This window comes from Peromyscus leucopus, chromosome 15 (genome assembly GCF_004664715.2).
Source record: "Peromyscus leucopus breed LL Stock chromosome 15, UCI_PerLeu_2.1, whole genome shotgun sequence".
Lineage (NCBI taxonomy): Eukaryota > Metazoa > Chordata > Mammalia > Rodentia > Cricetidae > Peromyscus > Peromyscus leucopus.
In genome coordinates, this window is record NC_051076.1 from 71272586 (window position 1) to 71296037 (window position 23452).

Sequence of the window (23452 nt, forward strand, 5' to 3'; positions counted from 1 at the left end):
TGTGATTTTATATATACAGTCCCTCTGTATATATAAGTTAGGGACTCTGTAGATGGAAAATTGGAGAAAATGGAATTCTGTCTTCTGGGAGTTTTAGTTTGTTTAATATGATTATATCTAATTGTTGTTGTTGTTGTTGTTGTTTTTACGAATGATGTAACTTCATTCTTTATGGATCTAAATAAAACATTCCACTGTGTACTTAGGCCACACTTTCTTTATCCATTCCTTTGGAGTAGGACACTTAAATTTGCTCCATGATTTGCTGTTGTGAATATATCTGCAATAATCACTATTGTGCAAGAGTCTCTCTGGCATCCTGACTAGAATCTTTGGACTCAGGAATGGTATGTCTTTTTAACTTTTTCAAGAGATCTACCTATAGATTTTCATAGTGTTTGAATTGATTTGCAATCTTACCAGCACCATGTAAAGTTTTTCTTTTGTCCATATTCTCATCAGCATTTGATATTGTATATTTTTCTAATGGCTTCCATTCTGACTTGGAGAGACAAAATTTTAATTAAGTTTTGATTTTATTATACTGGTGATGAGTGAGTCTGATCATATGTCATATAATTATTGGCCATTTGTATTTTATTTTTTGAGAACTGTTCAAGATTTAAATACGTTTATAGCTAGTCCAACAGCATTTACACACACACACACACACACACACACACACACACACACACACACAAATACTCAGGAGTTTCCCTGTATGTGTGTTTATGACTTTGTTAGTTTCTACATTAGCACTTATTCCTATGATTTCATAAACTTGTCCTCTGCATTATTTCTAAATCCATTCTGAGATCATGTTAGCTATCACAATTAAGGTAAGGCTCTAAATATATGGTACAGAATTTGAAAGTCGGGTACATAACTTACAGTTTGTTATTAAAGTATGGCCAGGCACATGGAAGCAGGTTCTCGGCTTTTATCATCACCATGAATGCTCACATTATTTATGTCATCAGGCCCTACTCAGAAGCATCTTTATTTCAGCATGTCTGCATGTCCGTATCATGTAAAAGGAGCTCTTGTTGCTCACATGAAAATAATTTTGGCCTATAACTTGGGGAGCTAAAGTTTCAGTATAGTAATTTATGAAACATATTAAAATATGTTACTTGTTTGTTGTTTTTTTTTTGTCTCATTCTGTCTGGTTAGCAGATGGTTTAGAAACAAAAATATTTCAATACTAGTTATTTCCCTTGACCCTCAGATCACAAGATTTCTAAATATTATATCTCAAAGGAAAATAAGTTATTTCTTGTTAAAAGAACAGGCCACTTGCTGGGTGTGGTGGCACACAACTTTAATGGCAGCCATCAAAAGGCAGAGGCAGGCAGATCTCTGTGAGTGTGAGTCCAGAATGGTCTACAAAGAAGTTCCAGGAAAGCCAAGGCTCTTACACAGAGAAATTGTGTCTTTAACTGCCCCCTTCCTAAAACAGAACAAGCCCTCTGTGATCCAAGGATGAACCCTAAAAACTTTAAAAACTTGATTGTCATGTTTGACTGTCAGATCTTTACTTTGCATATACTAGTGCTCTCATTGATTTGCTTAGTTTGCCTTTTCAGAACCACTACACTGTACACCTAGGCATGTACAACTTACTACTTTATAAAACTTACGATTCAGCATATATCTAGATGTACAGTTAAATCAGCTACAGTTGTCTCTTGTAACCCTAACATCCCATGCTCCTCTTTTCTTTTTTGTTTGTCTGATTTGACAGTTTAGAGAGAGAATTTAATATACTTTCCAATCTCTGGAGAGACCCTCATATTTCATCATTAGGGATGTTGCCTGCTTCTAGATGACACTCTTGGTGTTTCAAAGAAGATTTTTTTTGCTGTCATTCTGGAAGATTTTTTTTATCATGAATGGATTTCTTCTTTTATTTCATGCTTTTCTCTATGCTCTAAAGTAATTTTTCTCTTTCCTTCTGCTACTATACAGAATTGACGCTTGATTTTCAAGTAGTAACCTCATGTCAAAATCCTTCCATAGATACAACATGGTCATTGTTTTATCCTTGAACTGTTAGTTTAATGCCTAAAAATTCATTCTTACAGATTGATTTTTATCTGTCCTCATGCATGAGAATCACTAACAATTTACACTATTTTCAGTGGCCTTGAAAGATTTTTCTAACAAAGATTTCTAATGTTATAAAAATAAGTTAGATATGTTCTTTTTCTATCCCTTAAAAATGTATTTAAAGTGGTTCATTTTTCTCCTTCAATTTCCTAGAATTGATAAGGCTATGTTGGCTGGCCAGCAAGCTCCAGGCATCATGCTGTCTCTGTATCCTCAACATTAGGTTGCAAACATGTGCCACCATGTCATTGGTACTGAAGAATGAACTGAGATCCTGATAACTGTATGCAAACATTTACTGGGAGAACTATATCTTCTACGTCTTTTTTAAACTTTGTTCACTGAACATACTCTGTGCTTTAAAGCAGTTGAAATCTTTGCTTCTCTTGATAAAGACAGGAATGGATACTTGTTAGGCAGATTTAAGGACAGGCATCCCCCAAGCAAATAGGTCTATTCTAGTCCTTGATCAAAGAATGAAATATCCTTGGTTCTTTCCCAGCTGGAGAACAGTAATGCCAGAAAAGAGGTGCAATTTTTTATTACCTCCAAAATAAGCATCTTTGCCTAGAGACTACACCTGATTTGTGAACAAAATTCCAATCCAGACACTAATCCCTACGGGTGAACAGCAGTAACATTAAATCTTTAGCTCTCAATTTTTGTGGTGAAAATGTTATCTATTTCCCAATTTTATCTCATTGTCAAAGATTTTATACTCTCAACTCTTGAGAGTGAAGGGTTGGCAACTTTAGAATCCAGTGTTTATGGATATCAGGGCTCTATTGAGACACATTAGGAGAAAGCTCTTTCCTTTGTGTCTAAAAAATGGAAACTGTCTCTGGCCTGGTATGGAGTCAAGATAGTCTGATCTACTCCAAAGATTATTACATTTTATATCATTATCTCCATAAGTAAGTATAAATCAGACTAGGTCTATCAATTATCTGGCCAGAAGTCTACCTCCTTAGAAAGCTAAGTCAGCTGATAATAAGGAGATAGGAGGAATAATTATTTCCTGGATGAAATAACGTATTTATTTTTTCTTTGCAGAGCTTCTGACATATAGTAGCCTTTTCATTTCTCCTACCCTTTGCCTTTGCCTATTGGTCAAAGCTGGTCATGGCTTTGTTGACGATGTGGACTTTCTCTGGTTTGTTCCAAAGTCCCCTTCCCTTCTGTCTTGCAGTTTTTTTTTTCTTTTTTTGGTGAATTTTCAAGCTTAACTTAAACAGCATGACATTCTTTCTTCTTCCCCATTTCCCTCAGTTCTTCAAGAATCAAGGTTTACAGTTTGTTTGCCCTATATTTTTCCCTCAGATTAAAGTAACATTGTCTTCATGCTTTCTTATCAGCCTGTTTCTGAATTTGTTTATTTAAAAGGCCTAAAGAAGCCTGGCAGTGGTGGCGCACGCCTTTAATCCCAGCACTCGGGAAGCAGAGCCAGGCAGATCTCTGTGAGTTCGAGGCCAGCCTGGTCTACAGAATGAGTTCCAGGAAAGGCACAAAGCTACACAGGGAAACCCTGTCTTTAAAAACCCAAATAAATAAATAAATATATAAATAAATAAATAAATAAATAAATAAGTAAATAAATAAATAAATGGCCTAAAGAGAGAGCCATCAACAATATTTATAATTTTTTATATAATCTTGATAAGTTTATATTCTGAGATTTGGATATATGCTACTGTCTATAAATTAATCATACCAAATATATTTGTTTCCTAAATATCCTTCCTCTGGCTATATAGAAAAGTTGAAGGCAAACCAAGGCTCTATGAGACTCTGTCTCAATACAACCTTCCTCTCATAATTAGCCCCTTTACTATTTCTGTTTGTTTTACCTGTTACTTAGATACATTTGTTAAAGGGTGCTGATGTGATTGAATTTCACTTACTGAAAGTTAAAGTTTTATCTTCTTTTTGTATATTTTCAAGTCCTCATTTCTGATAAATGAGGATTTGGGGGAAGTTGTTTTGAACTAAGCTGCTTCACTAGGTCTTGGCAGACTAAACCAAGGTGGAGTCACTGTCGTTAATTTTCACACAGGGAAGACAGAATTCAGTTGTGGAGTGATTAAAACAAACAAAACGTTGTGAAATTGTAATAACTACTAAGAGGCCTGAAAATTCAAGAGGGTCCCATAAGGAGGCCCCTCCTCTTGACTATGCAAGGAAGGAGACTTAGAAATGAGCACCTTTTGTTCTTTCTCTCTGCATTTGTAACTGACAGCAGTGTATCTGCATCTCAAGTGCACAAAGACAAAATAAGCACAGCCAAGACACAAAATAGTAGAGGATTTGTTCCAACAGGATGTAGTGGGTAGCCATTGCAGCTTGGATCTGGAAGTTCCAACCCCCATTGAGACTCTGGAAACTGTCACGCCTACGAGGCGGGGCCAGGGGAGGCGCCTGGAGACCCGAGAGATGGATGGGCCAGCGCTTTCTCTGTGTGGGGGTCTGGGGAAGGTGTATCGCAATCCAGTGGTGTTCTCTGGAGCTCTGCTCAGTCAACCTCCACCGTCCAGAGTCCAGGCACACAGAGAGCGCTGGCCCATCCAGCTCTCCGGTTTCCAGCGCCTCCCCTCGCCCTGCCTCATAGGCGTGACAGTTGCCAGAGTCTCAATGGGGGTTGGAACTTCCAGATCCAAGCTGAAATGGCTACCTACTACATCTCCCCCTTTTTGTCTAAATAAGAAGGTTCTAAACTAATACAAGACTATGGTGGAGGTTGACCAAGCAGAGCTCCAGAGAACACCGCTGGATTGCGATACACCTTCCCCAGACCCCCCCCCCCCCCCCCGCACAGAGAGAGCGCTGGCCCATCCAGCTCTTGGGTCTCCAGGTGCCTCCCCTGGCCCTGCCTCGTAGGCGTGACAGGACACAGAAAATCTTCCAAATACATTAAGTAGGAGAGGAAAGGAGTAGAGATAAATTTTCAATGAGAGGGGCTAGTTGGAAGAAAGTGTTTAAGAAAGAAAATCGTGTGCAAATGCACATGTTGACCATAAAACCTCAACATTATAGTGATAATATTATAAAGTATGAGCTCATGAATTTTGAATGTGTACTCTGGGTTGCATTTACTTTTCCTGGTGAGACACAGGCAAATATCTGTTCACCTCAGCTCAGGCACCCACAGAAGGTCGGGGAAATGATCCACCAAAGTCCAGCTTGCGGAACCTGTGGCCAGGGAGGAAAAATGAGAAACTGCATTATCAAGACTAACACATAGAGAAACCAGTTGACATAGACTGGAATCCTTTTGCTTCCCAAGAGTTTCATACACCGAACAGAGCATGCCCAGTCATTTTGAGAGGAACTGAAGCCCTTTTCCACCAAGGCTTCATTTAATTAACAGAGCACATCCAGGAAAAGCCAGTGGTAAACAAATGTAAAAGAAGCAAGTGACTGGCTCTGTCCTCTGATCCCCAGACAATCTTTATTGGGGTGCACAATATATCACCACAAATGCCAGAACCATGGGATGATCACCAAGAACAGCAGCAGCTGTGGGGAGTGAATCCTGCCCAAGCTTGGAAGACAAGCTGTGTGTGATGCAGAGGACAGGGCTAGAGAAGTGACTCAATCTCTTTGAAGGAGCCCAGAAGATTATGAGTGAATCCAAGATATTGGACATTGCTTTGATCTAATTGTGACTGTGCCCTGGTAGTTCATTCTTAAAGTAAGAATGTATTTAATTTATTTTTGATTTTATGGCATCCCACAGCCGAGAGATTAAATTTTAAGAGATTAAAGGCTGTAAAAGAGACTTTGAAATTAAAAAAAAAAAAAAAAAAACTGAACTTAAAAAAAAAAAGAAGCAAGTGCTATGTAAATGCCCTCAACCCACTGCTTCCCAGCCAGCTTCTAGCCTCTGATTTGCTTCACCTTTCTTAATAAGCTTTATATATATATTTTATTTCTAACTCTGTGTCTATTCTGCACATAATTCTGGCACACAAGAGCCTAGGATTTGATGTTCTCTCGCCTGAGATCCAGGGTCATACACTAAGCATTTCCCCCTTTTTTATTTCTGTTTTGAATACCTGTCAAAAGCCTGAGCAAATTTTCTCTATCCTTTGGACTTTCTCACCTTTTTTTCTGTCTTCATATCTGTCTTAAGTCACATCACTTTATCTCTATTTTCCTTCCTCTACCAGCTGCTGGGATTGACAATTTGTTTGCCCTGTTATTTTCTCTCAAACACTGATAGAATTGTCCTTGAGCTCCATTTAAAATCCAGTTTGAAATAGTTTTATGAATGAGACTAAAAGCCCAAAGGTGAACGCAGAATTACTTTTGTAATAAACCAATGAGTTCATCAGTTTTCTTACACAGCATGGGTGAGACGTTACTTACAGAATCATGTGAGACTCCCAAAGCAGCTACATCACCACAGTGTACCTCCATGGACAATGACCTCAAGGAAGCTGTGCCATGGAACCTATTTCAGGCTACCTTCCATTTCCTACATATTCTATCATCTCCCCAAATTACTTGTAGCTGGAGTGGTGGCAAGAAGGTTTAATGACTGGAAAATCAGGCGAAGGCTCAATTATTCTACTCTCCCTCTTTCTCTTTTTCCTTCTTTATTTAAAAGTTTTTTTTTTCACTTTACATACCATCCACAGTTCCCTCTCCCTCCCCTCTTCCCTCCCCAATCACACTCCCATCCACTCCTCAGAGAGGGTGATATTTGCCTTTTTGAGACTGGTTTGGTTCTCTTAACATGATGTTCCCCAGTTGCACCCATGTCCCTTCAAATGATATAACTTGATTCTTCCTTATGGCTAAAAAAGTTCTATTGTGTATACAAACCATATTTCCTTTCTTCTATGTTGCCAAACACCTACAATGGTTCACAGAACCAAATTACTCTGAACAGTGTGATTAATTAGTATCACTAATTTATTCTACCTCAACATTGTTGGACAAGACATTTATACTGATTAAGAAGAATTTTCTAGGCCTGTGGGTTGGCTCAGTATATAAAGGTATCTGCCACTAAACCTGGCAAACTGAATTTGATCCCTAAGTCCTGTATGGTAGAAGTAGAGAAATGACTTTTGCAAGTTGTTCTATGTCTCAACACATGTTCCATGTTCTCTGCATACCCACAAACATGTACACAGATAATAAATAAGTAAATGTAGTATAAAGATAAATTTTTAAATAATGAATTAAAATGTCTAAAGTTCACAGTTAAGCAGGGCAGGACCTATAGGGATTATTCTAGGCCAAGATGTTGCATGCCAACTTTTTTTTCTATGAATCTATTGCCAAATGTAGAATGTTGAATAACCAAGTCTGAAAAGCAATGATTCAAGAATGTAGCAGTACAGGGACTTTGGAGATGGTGCCATCAGTAAAGTACCTGTCATGTACTTTACAAGCAAAAGAGCTTGAGTTCAAATCCACAGCACCCACATAAACATCATGTATCTGTAACCCCAGGGTTAGGAAGCAGAGACAGGAGGGTCCCTGGTATTTGGTGGCTAGCTGGACTACTCAGCTGGTGAGTTCTAGTTTCTGTGAGAAATCTTCTCTTAAAAATAAGATGGAAGGGGCTGTCGAGACAGCTTAGCAGATAAAGGTACTTGCCACCCAACCTGACAACCTGAGTTTTACCTCTGGGACCCAACATTATAGATTGAGAAAACTGATTCCAGAAAGTTGTTTTCTGATCTCACACACAAAACCTGATACATGCATGCTCACACTCAAATCCACATACAAATAAATAATAAATGTAATGATTTTAAAACAATAAGGTGGAGGAAAACAACAATGAAAAACACCTGATGTCTATGTACAAATGCATATGCACATACATGGACATATAAACCCACATGTAACACAGACATGTAATGAAAAATAAAACTAACTGTCTTAGTTGGGGTTACCTTTGCTGTGATAAAACACAATGAGTGTAAGCACCTTGGGAAGGAAATGGTTTATTTCACTCACACTTCCATATGGTCATCATCAAAAGCAGTTAAGCAGTTAAGTAATTCAAACTGGGTTGAAATCTGGAGACAGGGACTGATGTGGAGAACATGGAGAATGTATTCTTACCAGCATGCTTTCTTTTTGCTTGCTCACCTGCTTCTTATAGCATTCCATACACAAGTCCAGGGGGGTGTAGCACCAACCAAAATGGGTTGGGCCTTCCCATATCACACAGTAATTAAGAAAATGCCTTACAGATTTGCCCACAGGCGAAGCTTACACAGGCATTTTCTCAATTGAAAATCCCTCTTCCTAAATGACTCTATCTTGTGTTGAGTTGACATAAAACTTGCCATGATAGTATTAAAAAAATTGTTTGAAAGAGTATAGCAGTATACAGAAAATTTGATTTTCTTTCTCTGCTGCATTTCTGTAAGCTCAGACACATTCAGCTGCACACAGCAATGGGGAGGAATTGTCTCATGACAATCTTCCTATGAGTGGAAGATTCATAGTTTAATTCTATAGCCTGGGCTTCCTACAGCAGTCCACCATGTTTCTACAGAAGAGTGTTATATCACCTGAGAAGATGGCTCAGTCAGTGGATGAAAGCACTTGCCACACAAGAGTGAGGCCATGATTTTAAGTCCCCAAACTCTCATGCAAAGCCAGACACATATTGTAAGTACCTGCGATTCCAGTGTTCCTACAGAGAGAGATGAGGGGTGGTAGGAGGGAAATCTAGAAAGCCTATGGAACATGTCCACATGGTATATTCATAGATGAACAGCAGAGAGACTCTGTCTCCAACAAGGTGGAAGATGAGGTTGTAAACTGAGCTCGGCCTGTGTGATGGGACATGTATGCACTCTCCCAAACTCATACACAAAAGAAGTTTACTGTCATCTAAAAACTCTAGGGAATACTGCTTGGTGGAAGTTCTTTCTCCAGCAATGGACTGACTCTCTGATTCTCTATTTAGATCTAGATTCAAAACAAATATGTGGCTACAGAAACTATTTTACCTCATTGCAGCTCTTACTACATCCTGTAGATACATCTTAGAAGAGAATAGCCTTAATGTTTTTTAGATTTTTTTTGTTTTTGTTTTTGTTTTTTGTTTTTTTCGAGACAGGGTTTCTCTGTGTAGCTTTGTGCCTTTCCTGGAACTCACTTGGTAGCCCAGGCTGGCCTGGAACTCACAGAGATCCACCTGGCTCTGCCTCCCGAGTGCTGGGATTAAAGGCGTGTGCCACCACCGCCCGGCTTATTTTTAGCTTCTTAATTAAGGTATTTATTTCTCTTGAAATCCAAATAGTTGTCCATTTCATTGAAACTATTGTTAAATTGTCTTCTTCAAAGAATTAAAGTTTTATAGGTTCTGCTATATGCATATGTTCTTATATACATCATATCTAATTTTCAATCAAGCACATAAAAAAACTCAGGTGTACCATTTTATGATAAATTCTAATGTATTGTCATAGATTTTTTTAGATTTTCTTTTCTATCAAGATTACTTTCTCACCTATAGGAAATGCTGATCCTTAATTACTTGAAGATCATGATACAGGTTTATATGACATTGCCACAAAGCCACCAAAACACATGTGGGACTTTGATGTGCATCAACTAAATAGCCCTTTCCTCTTCCACCTTCTAGAGACTTTATATGCCTAGCTTTAAATCCACAATAATGATCTGCACGAAGTCTTTCCTGATCTAAAATCTTTAGGTAAACACTCTCTTGCCTACATTTCCATAGCCCCTTCTTGGCTCTGGCTTGTAGAATTTGGCAGACTGTGCCACACTCTCATGAGCTGTTTGGCAGGGTGGATCCAAGAGCTCTAGTCTCCTTCCTGTCCCATTGCAAAAATCCTTCATTTTGGTGAGCACAGGCTTTTCAGTAATGCCTATTAGAAATGGGTCATGCCTCTGAGATAACAGATTTGCACCTTCCAGAGGAGTATGGTTTGTCTCCATTTCAATTTCTGAATAGCAATCTGAAAAATCTTTACTCTATAAAGTGAAGATGGAATTCAGGAATGTGATGAATAATACTTCAGTGGTTCTATGTTCCAGATTAGTAAGTTAACATTGGTCTCCAAGGAAACTCATTTTTTTCCAATTGGCACATAATAACCCACCAGCACAGACTTTGAGTTAGTAGCAAGAAAAGACACCTGAAATCAGGGACCTTCTAGAAAGGGCCCAGGATACAGCTGTGCACAGAGGCACATCCAGGTTCAAGGAGAGACTATCTTGGTGAGGTAAGATGAACTTCTGTCACTCAGCTGTCTGAGCTTTGCTTCTCATACCTTTGATCACATCTGGAAATTGTTATGCATTAAAGGCTGATCTAAGTCAATACTAGGCAAGAGATGAAGAAGGAGGTGAATTCAAGAGCCTAAGTGATTTCCCTGGGACCATAGAACTAGTCAACCCCAGGGCTTGGAATTTAGATGTGTGGCTAAAGGTTTGCTTATATATTCCTCCCTTCCCTGATGATTGCAAGGCAGGAGAGAAAGAGACAAGTGCTTGGGAGTATGGTGACAAGCTAACCTAATCCAAGGAGATTTTTTTTTTAAACAAATGACATAAAATATTTTTCTAAGGGCTCTAAATGCAATTTTTACTGAGTTATTTTGCTAGACACACATTTTTGCTTGAGTATATATTATACTACTAAAGGGGAAAGGGGATATTGGATTGTGAATGCCAGAGCTAGTTTTAATGTAAATTCTCCATATGTTTGGTTAAATGTATTGACTTGTACATAATAGTGAGCCTTTGACTTGATATCTATTGATTTATGCCTAGTAGGGGTTTATTGATTGTTTTCAGTAAATACTCTGTAGACTCTCATTTAGCTAAATAGAAAACTTAGCTTTCAGCAATATTTTGATGTTTTTGGTTTCGGGGTTTTTATTTCCTTCTTTTTTTATGTGGGAAACATTTTTGGTCAAAACAATTCTAAAAATTGATCTGAAAAGATTAGTTTTAAATGCATATAATCTGAAACCTAAGATGAAATGTTTTTTCCTTTTTTATTATTAATAAATTTTCTATTCATTTTATGTACCAACCACAAATGTACCTCCTCCTTCTTCCCGCACCCCAGCCTTCCCCCAACCCACCTCCCATTCCCACCTCTTCCAAGATAGTAGAGCCTTGTGCATTCAATTGAGGCAGGTCAAAGCCCCTCCTCCCTGCACCAAGGCTACACAAGGTGTCATGCCTTAGGCACTGGGCTCCAAAAAGCCAACTCATGCACCCGGAGCAGATTCCAGTCCCACTGCCAGAGTGCCCCCTAGCCAGTTCAAGCTTAGCAATTGTCTCGCCTATCCAGTTCAGAGGGCCTAGTCTAGTTCCATGGGGACTCCACAGCTATTGGTTCACAGTTCATGAATTTCCACTAGTTTGGCTGGCCATCTCTGTATGTTTTCCCATCATGATCTCAATGTCCTTTGCTCATAGAATCCCTCCTCTCTCTCTCATCGATTGGACTCCTGGAGCTTGGCCTGGAGCTCGGCTGTGAATCTCTGCATCAGCTTCCATCAGTTACTGGATGAAGGCTCTGTGATAACAGTTAGGGTATTCACTAATCTGATTAACAGAGTAGGCCAGTTCAGGCACCCTCTTGACTATTGCTAGTAGTCTAAGGTGTGGTCATCCTTGTGGATTCCTGGGACTTCCCTAGCACTCTGTTTCTCCCTATTCCCATGATGTCTTCATTTATCATGGTATCTCTTTCGCTGCTCTCCCACTCTTTCCCTATTGTGTAGTGGGTAGCCATTCCAACTTGGTTCTGGAAGTTCCAACCCCCATTGAGACTCTGGCAACTGTCACGCCTACGAGGCGGGGCGAGGGGAGGCGCCTGGGGACCCGAGAGCTGGATGGGCGAGCACTCGCGCTGGGCGCTCGCTCGTGCTGGGACGCTGACCAGTGCAGATTGACTGTGTAGAGCTCCGGAGAACACCGTTGGACTGCATTACACCTTCCCCAGACCCTGCGACCTACCCATTACTTAATTTGTGAGTTTCGCCATTAAATAAATATCCTTTTAACTACATGGAGTGGCCAAAATAATTTCTCCAATATCTGGCGCTCACGTGGGGCAAACTCCAAAGGCCTGGGCGGCTCCCGCCGTCTCCTCCCTAGCTGGCGGGTACCTAAACCCACCTGCAAAGTTCCATATAACCAGGGAACACCTACACGGTTCCATTCCCAAAAAGGGAGCAGCTAGTCCTATCTCAATTCCCTAGCTTAGCCCCAGACCAGCGAAAGAGGCAGGAGAGTGCTAGCTCCGATTTCCGCCATCTCCGCCATTCCGCCATCTCCCTCTCCGCCATTCCGCCATCTCCCTCCGACCCCAGCCAAGATCGCCAGCAGGCCCTGTTTCGGAGCTGTACCAACGCCACCTGCTGGCTGAAAAGGGCTACTACACGAAAGGTAAGCATATTGTTTCAAGTAAAGGTACTTGATAATTTTACACCTTAAAATTGACTAACAAATTTTGAGTAATTCGTGTAATATGGCCGACAACATTACCTCACAAGAATTTAAAAACCTTTTTGCCTGTATGATGAATGACATCTTCCTGGAAATATACGACATTCCTAAGGCATATCTGGGCTGTACCATTTTGGCATTCATCATAATAATTCACACAGTGTTCAAACACTGGTTTAAGAACAAAGATGAGTCATTATTGGGACTGATACAGGCTTTAAAAGATAGCAATGAAGGCTTAGAGAAAAAGATTCTCTCTCTGGAATCTGCTTTCAAAGATAGCAATGAAGGCTTAGAGAAAAAGATTCTCTCTCTGGAATCTGCTTTCAAAGATAGCAATGAAGGCTTAGAGAAAAAGATTCTCTCTCTGGAATCTGCTTTCAAAGATAGCAATGAAGGCTTAGAGAAAAAGATTCTTTCTCTAGAATCTGCTAATCAGGATGTACAAAACAGGCTTGTACCCAAAATTGATTTTATTGATAATAAATATGAATATTTAATGGATAGAACACTAACTCTCCAGAGTGAAGTTGTGGCTACTCAGATAGTATATAAGGAAGAAAGATTATCGTTAATTGATAGGATAAGGTCCATGGAATCATGTGTTTCTGAGGAACATAAAAACTTCTATGATTCCATAAGAAATATGGAGTCCCTTACAAGAGAGGAGGTTCACTCCCTAGAACAGACCCTAGGTGCTCGTTTGCAAGCCCTAGAAGAAACTCTCAGTAAACATGACAAGGGAACTAATAAGCAGAAGGTCAAGACCATAGAGGTTGTAACATCTCCAAATGGCTCTCATACAATGGCTTATCCTGTTATTGTCCATGAGAAGCCAGCAGATGACACACACCCCGAGCCATATATGACATATACATTACAACCAATTTCAACAAGGGACTTTAAAAATATAAAGGAAGCAGTAGTTACGTATGGGATACAATCCACATATGTAAAACAGATGTTAAATTCGTGGTCTACCTCACATAGAATCATTCCAGATGACTGGCATCAGTTAATTTCAGCTGTTCTAGAATATAGTCAGCAGTTACAGTGGAAAAGCTGGTTGAGAGAAGAGGCAAAAAATTTAGAACAACAAGGTAAAATCAGAGGTTTTGTGATCTCCCAAGATCAAATACTTGGTGAGGGATGTTTCGCTGACAGGAATGTACAAGCCACTTATGATGAGCATACAATATCCCTATGCCGTACAGCAGCTCTAAATGCTTGGGAAAAAATTCCAGAACCTGGAAAACCAACTGAGGTATACACAAAGATATTTCAGGGACCGCAGGAACCCTTCACTGATTTTTTACAAAGACTGAACAGAGCTATAACAAGAGCTGTGTCAGACAAAGAATTAAGAAAAGTATTAACTGAGTCCTTGGCATTCGACAATGCTAATGCAGAATGCAGAAGAATACTTACACCATTAAAGATCAGATCAGCTCCTTTGGAAGAATGGATTCAATATACTAATGGTGTTCAGTCTCTTAACTACAGTAATGAGGCTTGGATAGGAGAGACAAATCCCAGAGGTGAAAGAAGGCCCCGTGTTACCAAATGTTTTAAGTGTGGTACACCAGGTCATATAAGTAAAAACTGTACATGGGGTACTCCTAGAAGCAATACTCCTTCTAGGAATAGCCTAAACAGGAGACCCCAACCACCTCCTGGATTATGTAGAAGATGTGGCAAAGGCCGACATTGGACCAGTGAGTGCAGATCAAAAATAGATATACAAGGCAACCCTTTACTGGCGGGAAACACCTCAGGGGGCCTCTTGCAGGCCCCCAAACCAAACGTAGTACGAACATTCCCTGCCACTGTGGAAGAAATTCCTCTCCAGGACAACTGAATAAACCAATGCCTAATGTAAAAACTGATACTGCAATGGATGATAAAACAGCTTTGATAGCTGGATCACAGTTTACAAAGAACACTATAAAACAAATATTTTGGCAGACTTCCATAAATGAACAAAGACCAAAGCTTAGAATTCGAATTAATGGCCTGGTTCTGGAGGGCCTGGTGGACACAGGTGCAGATGTGACTATAATTACACCAAAATCATGGCATCCAAATTGGCCTCTTCAAGAGGTAGATGTCCAACTGTTAGGGATTGGCACCCTATCTCAGATAAAACAGAGTTCGAGATGGGTTGAATGCATAGGGCCAGAAGGACAGAGAGGAAGGCTGAAGCCTTATGTAGCAAATGTAGCAGTAAATCTTTGGGGCCGAGATCTGTTACAACAGTGGAATACCCAGATTAAAATTCCTACACTTTCAGAAAAGGAATACAGACCAATGCATGTTTCTAGGAATAATATCATAACATGCTATAAAAATCAGTCACCAACCATTCAGGCTGTTCACAAACAGAGCACGACTGTTGTTGAACTCTCAGAAGTACCAACTGCCTTACCTTTAAAATGGCTAACTAATAAACCTGTCTGGGTTGGACAATGGCCTTTGACAAAAGAGAAGCTACAAGCTTTAGAACAGCTGGTTCAAGAGCAGTTAAATGCTCAACACATTGAAGAATCTACCAGTCCTTGGAATTCTCCTGTATTTGTTATAAAAAAAAATCTGGTAATTGGAGAATGCTGACAGATCTGAGAGCTATTAATAAAGTAATTCAGCCAATGGGCTCCCTACAGACTGGGATGCCCTTGCCCTCTATGCTACCAAAAGAATGGCCTATAATAGTTATTGACTTAAAAGACTGTTTCTTTACCATACCCTTACAGGAAAATGATAGAGAAAAATTTGCCTTCACAGTACCTAATTATAATAATTCTCAGCCAGTCAAGAGATATCAATGGAAGGTCCTCCCACAGGGAATGTTAAACAGTCCTACTTTGTGTCAATACTTTGTGCAGAAACCATTAGAGATAATTCGTGTAAAGTTTCCACAATCCATAATTTATCACTATATGGATGATATCCTATTAGCTGATAAAAAGTTAGATACATTGGAAAGCATGTTTGAAGAAGTAAAAAAGGTTTTGCCTCGCTGGGGACTGCAAATTGCTCCTGAAAAAATACAAAGAGGAGATTCTATTAATTACTTAGGATATAAGATAGAGCTACAAAAAATTAGACCCCAAAAGGTACAACTAAGAAGAGATAGATTGAAGACTCTTAATGATTTTCAAAAGTTATTAGGAAGCATTTCCAACTTACTGGGTATCATGGGAATACCCAAAGATGGACTACAAAATTTGGCTAATACTCTAGAAGGGGACAAAGAATTAAATAGTCCAAGAGAATTATCAGCCGAAGCTGAGAAGGAATTGGCTCTAGTAGAAAAGACAATTCGAGAAGCACATGTGGATCGTGTGGATCCAGAACTTAAATGCATTCTTGTCATATTCCCCTCCAGACATTCCCCAACAGGTATTTTGATGCAGAGGGAAGATATTATATTGGAATGGATATTCCTACCACGTAAACCAAATAAGAAATTAAAGACTTATATAGAAAAGATCTCTGATTTGATTCAAAAGGGTAAATTAAGACTTCGCCAGTTGACAGGAATGGACCCAGCAGAAATTGTAGTACCATTAACTAATGAGGAAATTTCATCACTATGGAAAGATAATGAATACTGGCAGAGAGCCTGCAGTAACTTTTTGGGAGAGATTAACAACCACTATCCCAAAAGCAAGAGAATAGAATTCATAAAGAAGACTGAATGGGTCCTTCCTCACATTGTACGACAAAAGCCAATTTCTGGAGTCCTCACATTCTATACTGATGCAAATAAATCAGGGAAAGCAGGATATAAATCAGGAGACTTAAGTAAAGTGGTGCAAAGTCCATATAGCTCTGTACAAAAGGCAGAACTGTATGCCATTCTTATGGTACTGATGGACTTCACAGAACCCCTCAATATAGTCACTGACTCTCAATATGCAGAGAGAGTTGTTTTACATATTGAAACTGCTGAATTTATTCCTGATAATACAGAATTAACTTCATTATTCATACAATTGCAGGAAATCATCAGAAAAAGGGAACATCCTATATATATAACACATATCAGATCCCATACAGGTCTGCCAGGACCTTTAGCACAAGGTAATGATGAGATTGATCAGTTACTAATAGGTAATGTGCTAGAAGCTTCAGAATATCATAAGAAACACCATATAAATAGCAAAGGTTTGAAGAAGGATTTCTCCATCACTTGGCAACAGGCTAGGGATATTGTGAAAAAATGTCCTACTTGTTCCATCTATAACCAAACTCCATTACCTGCAGGGAGTAATCCAAAAGGTATACAAAGAAATGAAATTTGGCAGATGGATGTGTTTCATTTTGCAGAATTTGGAAGATTAAAGTATGTACATCATACCATTGACACCTATTCAGGATTTCAATGGGCAACTCCTATGAGTTCTGAAAAGGCTGATTCTGTGATTACACACCTATTAGAAGTTATGGCCATCATGGGAATACCTGTACAAATTAAGACAGACAATGCCCCGGCATATGTCTCCAATAAAATGAGACAGTTCTTTGCTTATTATAATATAAAGCATGTTACAGGTATACCACACAATCCCACAGGCCAAGCAGTCATAGAGAGATCCAATCGAACTTTAAAGGATATGCTAAATAAACAGCAACAGGTAACAATGACTCCTAGAAATAGACTGCATAGTGCTTTATTAACCTTGAATTTTCTCAATGCTAATGAGAAAGGAACAACAGCTGCGGAGAGACATTGGACAACAGACAAAACTCCTGAGCTAAACCAACCAGTTTATTTTAAGGATGTGCTGACCTCAGAATGGAAACCTGGATATGTTCTACGTTGGGGAAGGGGTTTTGCCTTTGTTTCTGCAGGAGAAGAAAAGCTATGGATACCAACAAAATTAATAAAAATTCGATTCGAACAGGAAAAACCCCTTGATGAAGAGAAGTAAAAGATCATCCACCAATGTGACATCTCTACAAGTTGTAAGAAAAATTTAACAATCAAAGGGTGGGGTAGGGTTCTGTTTTTGTCTTTACAGGATAATGGAAATACCCATCTTTCAAAACTCATAAGGCCTTGGATATCCGGATGTTTACAGCAGAAAGGAAGAATCTATTGGTACCAATCTACACATGGTAAAATCTCACTGTCTAACATCTTTCTCTCTATCAATCTAGAAAAGTTGTGGTTCCAATTCAATTATAGCCAAGCTGGCTTTGGAGATGGAATTGGCTCACTCCTTCTCTAAACCCAAGCATATTGCTAAAAGAAAAGTTTAAGAGATTCTTCAGTCCCATATCAGAAGAGCCCTCTGGTGTGAGACAGAAGGAAACCAATAAAAAGGGACCATTGTCTTCTAAATTCTAATTCTCTCCATGCTTACTCTTGATTTCTCAGAATCCTTTCTTACATGCTATGTCCTCTTTAAATCCAAACCTCCCATTTTTGATAACAAATAAGTTTTTCCAATAGCAATCTCAGAAGTCACCAGAAGGAAGATGGGGCCCCAACAACAACAACTCTACCCAATCCAGAATGATGCCATGGTAATCATCATCATACTACACTTCTTGCCAGAATTTCAGACAATCTTACCCATTACTCTAAAACTTGCTGCAGAACCTACAGTTAGTCTAACTGAGATTTAACTATCTGAGCTTTCTCACAGTACCCAACAGAGATAACATCACCCCCTAAACGGCAGGAAGCAATTCTAAGAAAACGACGCCCCTTCTCCCTTAGGTTTCATAATTCTCAGGGTTATGGATGACGGTTATAGGGTTGGGGGTGGAAGAAAATATTAACTCAGGATTGTAAAAAAAAAAAAAAAAAAAAAAAAAGAAGGGGTGGGGGAGAAGAAATGGAACGGATAGGTATAAGATATGATGGTAAATCATTGTATATACTAGTAAACAAACTTAGTAAAATAGCAATCTTAGATAATTTGCACTGTAATTTGTACTGTTATAGAATCTTATATGTTGATACAAATGTAGACTATTTTTATACTCCTGTTTAAGATAATTTGTATATTGATACAAATACAGAACTATATTTGTTATAATGTACATATATTTCTACTCTTATTTGAAACATTTTTATATTGATACAAATGTAAATTTATATCTGTCATACTTTATATATGTTCTACTTCTGTTTAGGATATTCGGTATATTGATATATATTTAATATTATTGTCATATTGCATATCGCACTATATATTCCTACCTCTGTTATAAATATCTTGTGTATTGTCACAATTTTGAAGTCATCGTTCTTCACCATACATTTGCTTATAGACTGTTTACCTTATTTACGTGAAGCCTTAGTCCTTAGGTTATTTTGATAGATAAGATTTATAGATTTATAGTCGCCTATGTCATCTCTATAGTTACGTTAGTTAGGTTATCCAGATTTACAGATACATAGGTTAGATGGGCAGGTAATCTTCAAACACTTCATAGACCTGGAGAATATGGCATTTAAATAACTTAGAATTCTGTTGACGTGAGACACAATTGCTCCTGGCTGCACCAATTGATCCCGAGAGAATGTTGGGCTTCTAAGACATTTCCATTTGGAAGTTTGTCTTTTGGCACAAAATGGCCTACTGGGCAAAGAACTGCCCTTGCCTTGATGGCTGACAGTACAAATGCAATGCTCTCCTTTCTGGACAAGCGGGACACAAGGAAAGCGACCACTGTACTCTGCCAAGACAGGGTAAGATGGTCTTTCAGAAATCCTGCTTCTGAAAATGGTCTGTCAGATACTCTAGGCCTGTAGCCAATTTGAATGCACCAACAATGCTGAGAAACATTAGGTGACTGTCCAGGCTGCCAGCTGTCTTGGTCTACTCTTGCAAGATTCCCGAAAGTTGCTTGCATCCGTCTTCCATTTCTCAGGTACCGTTATATTCCTTCTCAGGTCTTTGATGGGATTGAAGACTAGCAGTTATAGTTACAACTTAGTATATATAATATCTTAGATAGAACTTATTAAGTATTAGGTTCAGGTTCTTTAGGATAGGACACCTTTGAATGATCTTTATAATATGCTGTTTACCTATGCTCTATACTTCTCTGGATTTTAGTATGTGTTTCTTGCTTGATATTGTTTGCATTGGTTGTAGTTACATCTTATCTAGGTCATTATCTCTCATTATTTCTGGACAATATTTGATAACCATTCCTTTGTATATAGTCTTGTATTAGTTTAGAACCTTCTTATTTAGACAAAAAGGGGAGATGTAGTGGGTAGCCATTCCAACTTGGTTCTGGAAGTTCCAACCCCCATTGAGACTCTGGCAACTGTCACGCCTACGAGGCGGGGCGAGGGGAGGCGCCTGGGGACCCGAGAGCTGGATGGGCGAGCGCTCGCGCTGGGCGCTCGCTCGTGCCGGGACGCTGACCAGTGCAGATTGACTGTGTAGAGCTCCGGAGAACACCGTTGGACTGCATTACACCTTCCCCAGACCCTGCGACCTACCCATTACTTAATTTGTGAGTTTCGCCATTAAATAAATATCCTTTTAACTACGTGGAGTGGCCAAAATAATTTCTCCAATACTATTGCAGCTCAAACCTCCTGTTCTCTTATGTTGTCATCCCCCATCCTTTGCCCTCCATTACTCCCACTCACTCCCAGTTTGCTCATGTAGATCTTCTTATCTATTTCCCCTTCCCTGTGTGATCTATGCATCCTTCTTAGGGTCCTCCTTGTTAGGTTACTTCTCTGGAGTTGTAGTTTATAGTATGGCTATCCTTTGCTTTACATCTAATATCCACTTACGAGTGAGTACTTACCATGTTTCTCTTTCTGAGTCTGGGTTACCTCACTCAGGATGATATTTTTTAGTTCCATCTATTTACCTGCAAGCCTCATGTCATTGTTTTTTACTGCTAAGTACTAGTCCATTGTTTATATGTGCCAATTTTCTTTATCCATTCTTTGGTTGAGGGGCATCTAGATTGTTTCCAGGTTCTTGCTATTATGAATAATGCTGCTATGAACATAGTTGAGCATGTGTCCTTGTGGTAAGTTTGAGCATGCCATATGCCCAAGAATGGTATAGCTGGGTCTAGAGGAAGATTGATCCCCAATTTTCTGAGAAACTACCATACTGGTTTCCAAAGTGGCTATACAAGTTTGTATTGCCACCAACAGTGGAGGAAGGTTCCCTTTGCTCTGTATCCTCTCCAACATAAGCTGTCTTCAGTGTTTTTGATCTTAGCCATTCTGACAGGTGTAAGATGGTATCTTAGAGTCATTTTGCTTTGCATTTTCCTGACAACTATAGATGTTGAGCAATTTCTTAAATATCTTTGAGCCATTTGAGATTCTTTTGTTGAGAATTCTCTGTTTAGCTCTGTAGCCCATTTTTAATTGGATTGTTCAGTATTTTGATGTCTAGTTTTTTTTTTTAATTCTTTATATATTTTGTATATCAGAACTTTGTCAGATGTGGGGTTGGTGAAGATCTTTTTCTACTTTCTAGGCTGTCAATTTGTCTTATTGACACATTCAATATTACTTCCTGTTTTCTCTTCTATCAAGTTTGGTATAACTAGATTTATGTTGAGGTCTTTGATCCACTTGGACTTGAGTTTTGTGCATGATGACAGATATGAATCTATTTGCAATCTTCTACATGTTGACATCCAATTATGCCAGCACCATTTGTTGAAGATGCTTTCTTTTTTTCTATGGTACAGTTTTGGCTTCTTTGTCGAAAATGATATGTTCATAGGTGTGCAGATTAATGTCAGGGTCTTCAATTAGATTCCATTGGTCCACAAGTTGGTTTTCATGCCAGTACCAAGCTGTTTTAAGTACTATAGCTCTATCATAGAGCTTGAGGTCAGGGATCATAATACCTCCAGAGGTTGCTTTATTATAGAGGATTCTTTTAGCTATCCTGGGCTTTTTGTTTTTCCATAAGAAGTTAAATATTTTTCTTTGCAAGTCTGTGAAGAATAGTGTTGGGATTTTGATGGGGATTGAATTGAATCTGTAGATTGCTTCTGATAAGACTGTCATTCTTACCATGTTAATCTTATCTATGTGCGAGCATGGGAGATCTTTCCATTTTTCTGATATCTTCTTCAATTTCTTTCTTCAGAAACTTAAAATTCTGATCATACAGGTCTTTCACTTGCCCAGTTAGAGTTACCCCAAGGAACTTTATATTATTTGTAACTATTGTAAAGGGTAACATTTCTCTGATTTCTCTCTCAGCCCATTTATCATTTGTATATAGGAGAGCAACTGATTTTTTTGAGTTAATCTTGTATCCTGTCACATTACTGAAGGTGTTTTCAGTTTCAGTTTTTTTTTCTTCCTTTTTATGTGGGAAACATTTTTGGTCTAAACAACAATTCTAAAAATTGATCTGAAAAGATTAATTTTAAATGCATATAATCTGAAAACCTAAGATGAAAATATTTATTTTTAAAAAATACTAGTATTCCAATTTTCTGGATCAAAAGACACAACAGTAATCTTAATGATCCAGATTTGGCTTTCCAATGTTTCAGTGCAGCTCCAAAATATCATATGAGAAATTCCAGAAATAAACACATATTTTAAAATATTAAATTGTTTTTATTTATTTGTGATGGTGCATGATGTATGTGTGGATGAAAGAGTGCAATGTGCGGAACTATATTCTCTTCTTTTACCATGTGGATTTAGAGACTGACTGCAGATCACCAGGCTTAGTAGTTTCACCACTTAGTCATCTCACTGCCCTTTTTAAAAAAATCTAATAATAATAGCGAGGGTGATAATAATAAGTAACTTGGAATTTTTTCTTATATTACTATAAACCAAACTATACCTGCAATTATGTAAAATTATTAAAAATATCCTGTAAAATTCTCTGAAAATAATTAATCATATGTTCACACTAGGTGCAACTGTTTACTAATTGGTTCTCATACTGTTAGAGAAATATTTAAACAGTGTCTTGGTTTAGGGGCAAGATACATCACTGTGAAAAGAAAGCATTGTAGTGGTTTCTTCTCAGCTTTCGTGCACTTGTATCTTCAGCTAAGTCTTTATTTTCTACAAAAAACCAAGTCTGTTTCCACTCAATGTCTATAAATATAAGCAGTCTATTTCTGACACTGTTTGTTCCAAAAGAAAACTGCCCTATTGTATTGGCTTGAATAGGGTTGGCCTCCATAGACTAGTGTATGTGAATACATGGCCCATAGGGAATGGCACTATTAGGAGGTATGGCCTAGTTAGAGTTGGTGTGGCTTTGTTGGAAGAAGTGTATCACTGTGGAGGAAGGCTTTGAGGTTTCAATTTGCTGAAGCTACCCCTACCCCAACAGTTTGCTACATGGTCTCCTGCTACATGCAGATCAAGATGTCAACTCTCAGCACCTTCTCCAGCACCATGTCTGTCAGGACCATACTCCACCATGATGATAATGGACTAAACCTCTTAAACTGTAAGACAGCCCCAATTAAATTATTTCCTTCATAAAAGTTACCATGCTCATGGCATTTCTTCACAACAATAGAAGTCAGAGGCCTTGAACTACCCTAAAGATGCATTACAATGAATATTTACAAGTAAAGTTTTATTTTTTGACCAGTTGGGCAAAAAGGTATTCTTTGTGCCACATGACAACTTCCAATGACACTATAATGAACAAATATGTGATGGATTGTAGATGTAATCAACTGTCTTATTAAATAAGAAACACAGAACCAATGTAAAAGAGAAAGCCAAGAGGTCAGAGCTCAGAGCTAAAACCTTACCCTTCCTCCTGCGGTGGTCCTACCTCTCCAAAAGAGACCTACTTCCTGTGTGTTTGTCTTTATATAGTCTTTCTGTTCTGTCTTCTCATTGTTTGTAAACCCAAACACATGACTGCCTCGT